We start from the raw sequence: 13,167 nt of genomic DNA on the forward strand, positions 1-13,167 counted from the left end.
TGCTCTCCCCCTAATAAGACAGCCTGCTCCCCTCCTTCACCCTCTTTTTTTCCTGTCCATTCTGCCAGCTTCTAACCCCTTCTACCCTCTCATCTCCCCTCCAGACAGGAGATGCCAACATTGTCTCGTGTCCACCTGATCCAAGAAGCTCACCCCTCACCAGCATCCCTCTCCATCCCATTGTCCAGTCCAATCCCTGTCCGAAGAGTTGGCTTTGGGAATGGTTCCTGTCCTGGGCCAACAGAAGGTCTGGGGGCCATGACCACCGGGGTCCTTCCAGTCTCAGTCAGACCATTATATTTCTTTATATTTTTTAAAATGAAAATAGGACCAAACTACAGATGCTATATGGCAACCTACTCTTTCACTTAATATAATGTGCATATTTTGCCGCAACAGCCTTTAAATAACTGCAGGAATTTCTATCATGAAATTAGCCCAATTCATAATATATTTATCCACACATCAGTACCCAAAATAGTGCCTGGCACATAATAGGCACTCAAGAAATATATAATAAATAAATGAACCAATGTTTTCTTCTAGTACTTTCGTCCTTGAATCTACCTGGAATTTATTTTGGTATATGCTGTAAGATAAAATTCTTTCTTCTCTCCCTGGTTGGTTAACCATTTGGCCAAATGCTGTTTGTTACTATTCTGGCCACCACCAATTTTCAATTCACCTTTATCGTATGTTGTTATTTGTTGTTAGGTGCTGTTGAGTCATTTCTGACTCACAGTGGCCCCACGTATAATGGAATGAAACGTTGCTCAGTCTTGTGCCACCCTCACAATAGCAGGTATGTTTGAGCCCACCATTGCAGCTCCTGTGTCAATTCATTTCATTGAGCAGCTTCCTCTTTTACACTCACTCTCTACTCTACCAAGCATGATGTTCTTCTCCAAGAAGTGGTCCCTCCTGATAACATGTCCAAAGTACTTGAGATGAAGTCTCGCCATCCTTGCGTCTAAGGAGCATTCTGGCTGTACGTCTTCCAAGACAGATTTGTTCGTTCTTCCAACACTACAATTCAAATGCATTAATTCTTCTTGTGTCTTCCTTATTCATTGTCCAGCTTTCACATGCACATGAGGCAACTGAAAATACCGTGGCTTGAGTCCGGTGTACCTTAGTCATCAACGTAACATCTTTGCTTTTTAAACTTTAAAGAGGTCTTTTCCAGCAGATTTGCCCAATGCAATATGTCATTTGATTCCACCCCTGGTAACTACATATATTTGGGGTTTTTTTTTGTCAACTTTTTATTCTATTCCATCAGTCTATTTGTTTACTCCTGTGCCTGAACCACACTGTTTTAGCTTCTGTAGCTTTATGATATATTTAAATATTTAGTAGGGCAAATTCTCCCTCATTAGTCATCTTCTTTCTTTTATTGTGGTAAAAATATGCACAACAAAATAAACAGCACTCAACAATTTCTACTTGTACAATTCAGTGACACTGATTATATTCTTCAAGTTGTGCAACCATTCTCGTTATCTTTTTTTCAAATATTAGTCTTCTTTCAATATATATATATTTTAATTATTCTCCCACATTTATTCTTAGATAAACTCAAGAAGAATTTTCCTAAATAACAAAAAAATGGAAACCCTGGTGGCGTAGTGATTAAGTGCTACAGCTGCTAACCAAAGGGTTGGCAGTTCAAATTCGCCAGGCGCTCCTTGGAAACTCTGTGGGGCAGTTCTACTCTGTCCTATAGGGTCAGGATCGACTATGAGTCGGAATCGACTCGACGGCACTGGGTTTGGTTTTGTTTTGTTTTGTTTAACAAAAAAGTGCTTGCATAATTCTGACTGAGTTACACTGAATATGTGGATAGACTGAGGAAAAAAAAAATCAATATAATATCAAGTCTTCCTCTCCAGATACATGGTGTCTGGCTCCATTTAATCAAGCTGTCTTTTATGTCTCTCAGAAAAATTCTGTATTTCTTTCTGAGTATTTTTGATTGCTCTTGGGAATTAGATTTTTGTATACATTTATATCCTAAAAAGACACTGCTTGTCTTTAACAAAACTGCTTTGATGGTCCACCTTATCATTAGATAACAGTTTAATCCAGTTGCCATCGAGCTGACCTCAACACATGGCAACCCGTATGTGGAAGAGTAGAACTGTGCACCACAGGGCTTTCAGTGGCTGATTTTTTTTTTGGAAGTAGATCACCACGTCTTTCCTCTGAGGTGCCTCTGGGTAGACTAGAACCTCCAACCTTTTGGTTAGCAGCTGAGTGCATTAATCGTTTGCATCACCCAGGGACTCCTACCATTTTACACAGGTGATGGGAATGTGTCCCTGAGAAATCCAAGAGAATCTATGCACATCCACTATATCTAATAAGACAGGTCAGCAGGATGGCTGGTTTCAAAATGAGTGTATTAAATGGATTCTGTTTACACACAATACAAACAATGTGCTATGAACATTCCTTCAGGGATGCCTGCACACGTGTTCTGGAGAGTTCCTTTAGGGCATTCATCTAGAAGGCAGAAGCTGGTTACAGGGAAGCTCCCTCTTCCTCATTGTTAGATACTGCCTGATTGCTCTCTTTACATTCTCAATGGGTATGTATGAAGGAGCCCTGGTGGCACAATGGTTAAGCTCTCAGCTGTTAACCCACAGGTTGGCAGTTTGAATCCACTCAGTGGCTCTGCAGGAGAAAGACCCGGGTATCAGCTTCCGTAAAGATTACAGCCAAGAAAACCCTATGGGGCAGTTCTACTTTGTCACATGGGGTTGCCATGAGTTAGAATCCACTTGACAGCACCCAACAACAATAGCAACATATGAGAGTTTTCATTGTGTTATATCCTCACCAACACTTGGTATTTACAAGCATTATAATTTCCCCCCCCCCCAATTTTATGGATATGATTTGGTATCTTGTTTTAATTTGCATTTTCTTGATTAACACTCAGGTTGAGCATCTTTATGTATGTTTATCAACAATTCCGCTTTCCTTTCCTGTGAATTGCTTTTTGTGTCCTTTGTTTATCCATGAGCTTGAAATCTCCCTACATTTCTTTTAGTTTTATGTTCTTCAAAACAAAATTTCATAATTTTCTAAGTAAAGGTCATGCATATTTTTGTTAGATTTACTCCTAGATGTCTCATAGTTTTTATTTTCTATTATGAATGAGGTTTTATTTTTTCCCCAAATACCCGTTTTAATTGGCTATAGAAACACCAGTAGCCTTGCTTATTGACCTTATTGGTTAAACACCCGTAGCCTTGCTTATTGACCTTATTGGTTCTGATACTTGACCAGTTGATTCTTACGCTCAAAAAAAAAAAAAAAACTTTTTTAGTTTTTTTTTCTGAATAAAAGTACGTAATTTTATTTACAGACAATTTTCTACATTCCTTTTCAATTTTTATACTTTCTTTTTCTGATATAACTGTAATGGCTTGGATCTTCAGTATGATGTTGAATACTATTGGTGATAGTAAGACATACTGGTCTTGTTCCAGGCTTTATTGGGAATCCTTACAAAGTTTTGCCAGTAAATACAGTATAATGTTTGATGTAGGTGTTTGGTAGAAATCTTTAGTCAGATTAAGAAAGTTATCTTCTATTCATAGTTACGTGAAGTAGTTAAAAAAAATCATGAATGGGTATTGAGTTTCATCACTGATGTTTTGGTGTGTGTTGCTAGGATCTTATGTTTTTGTCTTCTAATCTGTTTACAGGATTTTAGGTTGAGCCACATGAAATTCCCAATATTCAAGCAGTCTTGGCCTACAAAAATGGCAATTTCATATGGCTTGCCTAATAAATGACATTATGAGCTTGGCTGAAGAAGAATCGATACCTTCGAATTATGGTGTTGGCAAAGAATATTGAATATACCATGGACTACCAGAAGAATAAACAAATCTGTCTTGGAAGAAGTACAGCCAGAATGTTCCTTAGAAGCAAGGATGGTGAGACTTCATCTCAAGTACTTTGGACATGTTACCAGGAGGGACGAGTCCCTGGAGAAGGACATCATGCTTGGTAGAGTAGAGGATCAGAGAAAAAGAGGAAGACATTCAATGAGATGGACTGACACAGTGGCTGCAACAGTCAGCTCAAACGTAGCAACAACTGTGAGGATGACACAGGATCAGGCAGTGTTTTGTTCTGTTGTACACAGAGTTGCTTTGAGTTGGAACCAACTCAGCGGTACCTAACAACAATGAGTTTTTCTCATGTTGACTCCGCATATTCCTGGAATAAATCCCACCAGTCATTTTTCTTTTAACACACGGCAGGATTCAACATGGTATTTCATTTAGGAATTTAAGATCTAAGATGGCAAGTGAGATTGACCTAACAGTTTCTGTTCTTATACTGCCCTTATTCAGTTTGATATCAATGTTTCTACTTGCTTCATTTAAAAACAGTTAATTGGGTTGTGGATCCTTATTTTTCTTTTTTCTGAAACAGTTTGATTATTGCAGGGATTGATTGTTTCTTGAAGTTCTGTTAAAGTTTACTTGCAAAATAGTCAGGGCCTGGGGCCTTTGAGAAGTGTATGAAGGAATTCCAATTTTTTTTTTTTTTTTTTATAATAACTTTTATTAAGCTTCAAGTGAACGTTTACAAATCCAATCAGTCTGTCACATATAAGTTTACATACATCTCACTCCCTACTCCCACTTACTCTCCCCGTCTTGAGTCAGCCCTTTCAGTCTCTCCTTTCTTGACAATTTTGCCGGCTTCCCTCTCTCTCTATCCTCCCATTCCCCCTCCAGGCAAGAGTTGCCAACACAATCTCAAGTGTCCACCTGATATAATTAGCTCACTCTTCATCAGCATCTCTCTCCCACCCGCTGACCAGTCCCTTTCATTTCTGATGAGTTGTCTTCGGGGATGGTTCCTGTCCTGTGTCAACTGAAGGTCTGGGGAGCATGGCCGCCGGGATTCCTCCAGTCTCAGTCAGACCATTAAGTTTGGTCTTCTTATGAGAATTTGGGGTCTGCATCCCACTGATCTCCTGCTCCCTCAGGGGTCCTCTGCTGAGCTCCCTGTCAGGGCAGACATCGATTGTGGCCGGGCACCAACTAGTTCTTCTGGTCTCAGGATGATGTAGGTCTCTGGTTCATGTGGCCCTTTCTGTCTCTTGGGCTCTTAGTTGTCATGTGGGCTTGGTGTTCTTCATTTTCCTTTGCTCCAGGTGGGTTGAGACCAATTGCTGCATCTTAGATGGCTGCTTGTTAGCATTTAAGACCCCAGACGCCACATTTCAAAGTGGGATGCAGAATGATTTCATAATAGAATTATTTTGCCAATTGACTTAGAAGTCCCCGCAAACCATGTTCCCCAGACCCCCGCGCTTGCTCCGCTGACCTTTGAAGCATTCATTTTATCCCGGAAACTTCTTTGCTTTTGGTCCAGTCCAATTGAGCTGACCTTCCATGTATTGAGTGTTGTCTTTCCCTTCACCTAAAGCAGTTCTTATCTACTGAGTAATCAATAAAAAACCCTCTCCCACCCTCCCTCCCTCCCCCCCTCGTAACCACAAAAGTATGTGTTCTTCTCAGGTTTACTATTTCTCAAGATCTTATAATAGTGGTCTTATACAATATTTGTCCTTTTGCCTCTGACTAATTTCGCTCAGCATAATGCCTTCCAGGTTCCTCCATGTTATGAAATGTTTCAGAGATTCGTCACTGTTCTTTATCGATGCGTAGTATTCCATTGTGTGAATATACCACAATTTATTTACCCATTCATCCGTTGATGGACACCTTGGTTGCTTCCAACTTTTTGCTGTTGTAAACAGAGCTGCAATAAACATGGGTGTGCATATATCTGTTTGTATGAAGGCTCTTGTATCTCTAGGGTATATTCCTAGGAGTGGGATTTCTGGGTTGTATGGTAGTTCTATTTCTAACTGTTTAAGATAACGCCAGATAGATTTCCAAAGTGGTTGTACCATTTTACATTCCCACCAGCAGTGTATGAGAGTTCCAATCTCTCCGCAGCCTCTCCAACATTTATTATTTTGTGTTTTTTGGATTAATGCCAGCCTTGCTGGTGTGAGATGGAATCTCATCGTAGTTTTAATTTGCATTTCTCTAATGGCTAATGATCGAGAGCATTTTCTCATGTATCTGTTGGCTGCCTGAATATCTTCTTTAGAGAAATGTGTGTTCATATCCTTTGCCCACTTCTTGATTGGGTTGTTTGTCTTTTTGTGGTTGAGTTTTGCCAGAATCATGTAGATTTTAGAGATCAGGCGCTGGTCGGAGATGTCATAGCTGAAAATTCTTTCCCAATCTGTAGGTGGTCTTTTTACTCTTTTGGTGAAGTCTTTAGATGAGCATAGGTGTTTGATTTTTAGGAGCTCCCAGTTATCGGGTTTCTCTTCATCATTTTTGGTAATGTTTTGTATTCTGTTTATACCTTGTATTAGGGCTCCTAGGGTTGTCCCAATTTTTTCTTCCATGATCTTTATCGTTTTAGTCTTTATGTTTAGGTCTTTGATCCACTTGGAGTTAGTTTTTGTGCATGGTGTGAGGTATGGGTCCTGTTTCATTTTTTTGCAAATGGATATCCAGTTATGCCAGCACCATTTGTTAAAAAGGCTATCTTTTCCCCAGTTAATTGACACTGGTCCTTTGTCAAATATCAGCTGCTCATACGTGGATGGATCTATGTCTGGGTTCTCAATTCTGTTCCATTGGTCTATGTGTCTGTTGTTGTACCAATACCAGGCTGTTTTGACTACTGTGGCTGTATAATAGGTTCTGAAGTCAGGTAAGGTGAGGCCTCCCACTTTCTTCTTCTTTTTCAGTAGTGCTTTGCTTATCCGGGGCTTCTTTCCGTTCCATATGAAATTGGTGATTTGTTTCTCTATCCCCTTAAAATATGACATTGGAATTTGGATCGGAAGTGCGTTAAATGTATAGATGGCTTTTGGTAGAATAGACATTTTTACTATGTTAAGTCTTCCTATCCATGAGCAAGGTATGTTTTTCCACTTAAGTATGTCCTTTTGAATTCCTTGTAGTAGAGCTTTGTAGTTTTCTTTGTATAGGTCTTTTACATCCTTGGTAAGATTTATTCCTAAGTATCTTATCTTCTTGGGGGCTATTGTGAATGGTATTGATTTGGTAATTTCCTCTTCGGTGTTCTTTTTGTTGATGTAGAGGAATCCAAGTGATTTTTGTATGTTTATTTTATAACCTGAGACTCTGCCAAACTCTTCTATTAGTTTCAGTAGTTTTCTGGAGGATTCCTTAGGGTTTTCTGTGTATATAATCATGTCATCTGCAAATAGTGATAACTTTACTTCTTCCTTGCCAATCCGGATACCTTTTATTTCTTTGTCTAGCCTGATTGCCCTGGCTAAGACTTCCAACACGATGTTGAATAAGAGTGGTGATAAAGGGCATCCTTGTCTGGTTCCCGTTCTCAAGGGAAATGCTTTCAGGTTCTCTCCATTTAGAGTGATATTGGCTGTTGGCTTTGCATAGATGCCCTTTATTATGTTGAGGAATTTTCCTTCAATTCCTATTTTGGTGAGAGTTTTTATCATGAATGGGTGTTGGACTTTGTCAAATGCCTTTTCTGCATCAATTGATAAGATCATGTGGTTTTTGTCTTTTGATTTATTTATGTGATGGATTACATTAATGGTTTTTCTGATATTAAACCAGCCTTGCATACCTGGTATAAATCCCACTTGATCAGGGTGAATTATTTTTTTGATGTGTCGTTGGATTCTATTGGCTAGAATTTTGTTGAGGATTTTTGCATCAATGTTCATGAGGGATATAGGTCTATAATTTTCTTTTTTTGTAATGTCTTTACCTGGTTTTGGTATCAGGGAGATGGTGGCTTCATAGAATGAGTTGGGTAGTATTCCGTCATTTTCTATGCTTTGGAATACCTTTAGTAGTAGTGGTGTTAACTCTTCTCTGAAAATTTGGTAGAACTCTGCAGTGAAGCCGTCCGGGCCAGGACTTTTTTTTGTTGGGAGTTTTTTGATTACCGTTTCAATCTCTTTTTTTGTTATGGGTCTATTTAGTTCTTCTACTTCTGAATGTGTTAGTTTAGGTAGGTAGTGTTTTTCCAGGAATTCATCCATTTCTTCTAGGTTTTCATATTTGTTAGAGTACAATTTTTCATAATAATCTGAAATGATTCTTTTAATTTCATTTGGTTCTGTTGTGATGTGGTCCTTCTCATTTCTTATTCGGGTTATTTGTTTCCTTTCCTGTATTTCTTTAGTCAGTCTAGCCAATGGTTTATCAATTTTGTTAATTTTTTCAAAGAACCAGCTTTTGGCTTTGTTAATTCTTTCGATTGTTTTTCTGTTCTCTAATTCATTTAGTTCAGCTCTAATTTTTATTATTTGTTTTCTTCTGGTGCCTGATGGATTCTTTTGTTGCTCACTTTCTATTTGTTCAAGTTGTAGGGACAGTTCTCTGATTTTGGCTCTTTCTTCTTTTTGTATGTGTGCATTTATTGATATAAATTGGCCTCTGAGCACTGCTTTTGCTGTGTCCCAGAGGTTTTGATAGGAAGTATTTTCATTCTCGTTGCTTTCTATGAATTTCCTTATTCCCTCCTTGATGTCTTCTATAACCCAGTCTTTTTTCAGGAGGGTATTGTTCATTTTCCAAGTATTTGATTTCTTTTCCCTTGTTTTTCTGTTATTGATCTCTAGTTTTATTGCCTTGTGGTCTGAGAAGATGCTTTGTAATATTTCGATGTTTTGGACTCTGCAAAGGTTTGTTTTATGACCTAATATGTGGTCTATTCTAGAGAATGTTCCATGTGCGCTGGAAAAAAAAGTATATTTTGCAGCAGTTGGGTGGAGAGTTCTGTATAAGTCAATGAGGTCAAGTTGGTTGATTGTTGTAATTAGATCTTCCGTGTCTCTGTTGAGCTTCTTACTGGATGTCCTGTCCTTCTCCGAAAGTGGTGTGTTGAAGTCTCCTACTATAATTGTGGAGGTGGAATTCCAATTTTTGAATGGTAATTAATCCGTTCATATTTTCTATTTTTTCTCAATTTTAATAAGTTTTTTTTTAACAAAAATTCCCATTTCATCAAAGTTTCGAAATATCTTGTCTTACAGTTATTCCTAAATATTTGCTAATGTTTATGATATCTCATATATTTACCAGCAATGATATCCCTGGTTCCATGTCCTCTTCCGAAACCAGCCTGAATTTCTGGCAATTTCCTGTCGATATACTGCTGGAGCCGTTTTTGAATGATCAGCAAAATTTTGCTTGCATATGATATTAATGATATTGTTCTATAATTTCCACATTCGGTTGGATCACCTTTCTTGGGAGTAGGCATAAACATGGATCTCTTCCAGTCAGTTGGCCAGGAAGCTGTCTTCCATATTTCTTGGCATAGACAAGTGAGCACCTCCAGTGTTGCATCTGTTTGTTGAAACATCTCAATTGATATTCCATCAATTCCTGGAGCCTTGTTTTTTGCCAATGCCTTCAGAGCAGCTTGGACTTCTTCCTTCAGTACCATCGGTTCCTGGTCATATGCCACCTCTTCAAATGGTTGAATGTCGACTAATTCTTTTTGGTATAATGACTCTGTGTATTCCTTCCATCTTCTTTTGATGCTTCCCGCATCGTTTAATGTTTTCCCCATGGAATCCTTCACTATTGCAACTCGAGGCTTGAATTTTTTCTTCAGTTCTTTCAGCTCGAGAAACACCGAGCATGTTCTTGCCTTTTGGTTTTCCATTTCTAGCTCTTTGCACATGTTATTATAATACTTTACTTTGTCTTCTTGAGAGGCCCTTTGAAATCTTCTGTTCAGTTCTTTTACTTCATCAATTCTTCCTTTTGCTTTAGCTGCTTCACGCTCAAGAACAAGTTTCAGGGTCTCCTCTGACATCCATCCTGGTCTTTTCTTTCTTTGCTGTCTTTTTAGTGACCTCTTGCTTTCTTCATGTATGATGTCCTTCCACAACTCATCTGGTCTTCGGTCACTAGTGTTCAATGCGTCAAATCTATTCTTCAGATGGTCTCTAAATTCAGGTGGGATATACTCAAGGTCATATTTTGGCTCTCGTGGACTTACTCTGATTTTCTTCAGTTTCAGCTTGAACTTGCATATGAGCAGTTGATGGTCTGTTCCACAGTCGGCCCCTGGCCTTGTTCTGACTGATGATATTGAGCTTTGCCATCGTCTCTTTCCACAGATGTAGTCAATATGATTTCTGTGTGTTCCATCTGGTGAGGTCCATGTGTGTATAGTCGCAGTTTATGTTGGTGAAAGAAGGTATTTGCAATGAAGAAGTTGTTGGTCTTGCAAAATTCTATCATTCGGTCTCTGGCATTGTTTCTGTCACCAAGGCCATATTTTCCAAGTACTGATCCTTCTTTGTTTCTAACTTTTGCATTCCAATCGCTAGTAATTATCAATGCATTTTGATTGCATGTTCGATCAATTTCAGACTGCAGCAGCTGAGGAAAATCTTCTATTTCTTCATCCTTGGCCCTAGTGGTTGGTGCATAAATTTGAATAATAGTCGTATTAACTGGGCTTCCTTGTAGGCGTATGGATATTATCCTAGCACTGAGAGCGTTGTGCTTCAGGATAGATCTTGAAACATTCTTTCTGATGATGAATGCAACACCATTCCTCTTCGAGTTGTCATTCCCAGCATAGTAGACTATATGATTGTCCAATTCAAAATGGCCAATATCAGTCCATTTCAGCTCACTAATGCCTAGGATATCGATGTTTATGCGTTCCATTTCATTTTGACGATTTCCAATTTTCCTAGATTCATACTTTGTACATTCTAGATTCCAGTTAATAAAGGATGTTTGCAGCTGTTTCTTCTCATCTTGAGTTGTGGAACCAGGGATATCATTGCTGATGTCAGATGGATCCTGGCTGAAGGCAGAGAATACCAGAAGGATGTATACCTGTGTTTTATTGACTATGCAAAGGCATTCAACCGTGTGGATCATAACAGACTATGGGTAACACTGTGAAGAATGGGAATTCCAGAACACTTAATTGTGCTCATGAGGAACCTTTACATAGATCAAGAGGCAGTTGTTCAGACAGAACAAGGGGATACTGATTGGTTTAAAGTCAGGAAAGGTGTGAGTCAGGGTTGTATTCTTTCACCATACCTATTTAATCTGTATGCTGAACAAATAATACGAGAAGCTGGAGTATATGAAGAAGAACAGGGCATCAGGATTGGAGGAAGACTCATTAAGAACCTGTGTTATACAGATGACACAACCTTGCTTGCTGAAAGTGAAGAGGACTTGAAGCACTTACTAATGAGGATCAAAGACCACAGCCTTCAGTATGGATTGCACCTCAACATAAAGAAAACAAAAATCCTCACAACTGGACCAATGAGCAACAGTATGATAAAGGGAGAAAAGATTGAAGTTGTTAAGGATTTCATTTTACTTGGATCCACAATCAATAGCCATGGAAGCAGCAGTCAAGAAATCAAAAGATGCACTGCATTGGGCAAATCTGCTGCAAAGGACCTCTTCAAAGTATTGAAGAGCAAAGATGTCACCTTGAAGACTAAGGTGTGCCTGACCCAAGCCATGGTATTTTCAATCGCATCATATGCATGTGAAAGCTGGACAATGAATAAGGAAGACCAAAGAAGAGTTGACGCCTTTGAATTGTGGTGTTGGTGAAGAATATCGAATATACCATGGACTGCCAAGAGAACAAACAAATCTGTCTTGGATGAAGTGCGGCCAGAATGCTCCTTAGGGGCAAGAATGGCGAGACTGCGTCTTACATACTTTGGACATGTTGTCAGGAGGGATCAGTCCCTGGAGAAGGACATCATGCTTGGCAGAGTATAGGGTCAGCGGAAAAGAGGAAGACCCTCAACGAGGTGGATTGACACAGTGGCTGCAACAATGAGCTCAAGCATAGCAACGATTGTAAGGATGGCGCAGGACCGGGCAGTGTTTCCTTCTGTAGTGCATAGGCTCGCTATGAGTCGAAACTGACTCGACGGCACCTAACAACAACAGCAACATATATTTATGATTATTATGTCTTTTCATTTCTAATACTACATATTTGTGGCTTCTTTATTTCTTGATCAGTCCTGTCAGATTAGTCTATTTTATCAGCTATTTTTCAAAGAACCAGCTTTTGGTTTTGTTTATGGTTGCTATTGTTTTTTAGTTTTTTTTTCCTGTCATTTCCGCTTTTATGTTTTTTTAAGTTGTGGTATATTTTTTCATGTACATTCAGGGACATTATTTATATTCACCATGTTATGTAATCATCACCACTACCCATTTCCAAATTTTTTCATTTCCCTTAAGAGAAACTCAGTGCCCACTAAGCAATGATTCTTCCTTATTCCTCCTTCCTATGCCTGTCTGCTTTTATCTTTTAAAAATATCTTTCTCCTACTTACTTCAGATCTATTCTGTTGTATCATTCAGGCTACCTAAATCCTTATTTATTTTTAACCTAAGTGATCTGCCAGAGACTAAGAGAGGTATATTAAAATCTTCCCATGATGAGTATAACTTTATTAAATTTTTTTATATTTCTAGCCATTTTTAATTTATTCATGCTGTATTATTTAGCATGTAAAGTTTTACTGTGGATTGATTCTACATTTTATTAAGATACAAGAATCTTTCCCTTTCCTTATGAAATGTGGGAGAAGGGCTCAAATTTATCTTGTAATAAACTTAATTCATTTTTCTGTGGTTTACCATCTTCCCTTCATTGCCTCCATTCCATTTTTTAATTGGGTGATCATGTTTTCATCTCTATTCAATCTTTCCTCATCTCAGAATGCTGTTTTCATTATTGCTTATTTTTGAGTCATAAATATAATATTCTCTCAAATCCTGCTAAGAATGCAAACTAGGAGTTTTAAATGTTTTTTTTCTTTGTAGCTTACAGGAGAATAATTAGCTGTGATTCCTCCGATAGGTTCCCTTCTTCTGATCTACTCAATATTTTCACATACCCAGTTATTTTTCTTGTTGACACACCATTACAGCGAGAGAATGGAAACATCCAGTAGTCTGTCAAGGGAGCAGAAGAGCAAAGCCAGAAGTAGCCATAGCAGGGGGGTATCTCCTCAGTGCCAAACACCGTGTGTGTGTGTGTGTGTGTGTGTGTGTGTCATTGTGCAGCCTCTTCTCC

At 38.7% G+C, this 13,167-nt stretch overlaps 1 protein-coding gene across 1 annotated transcript in view; it reads right to left on the reverse strand.

The window, feature by feature from the left end:
* Nucleotides 1–13,167, reverse strand: part of CSMD2 (CUB and Sushi multiple domains 2) — a 797,331-nt gene that overhangs the window by 217,998 nt on the left and 566,166 nt on the right.

The sequence above is a fragment of the Loxodonta africana genome, chromosome 3 (assembly GCF_030014295.1).
Source record: "Loxodonta africana isolate mLoxAfr1 chromosome 3, mLoxAfr1.hap2, whole genome shotgun sequence".
Classification (NCBI taxonomy): Eukaryota; Metazoa; Chordata; class Mammalia; order Proboscidea; family Elephantidae; genus Loxodonta; species Loxodonta africana.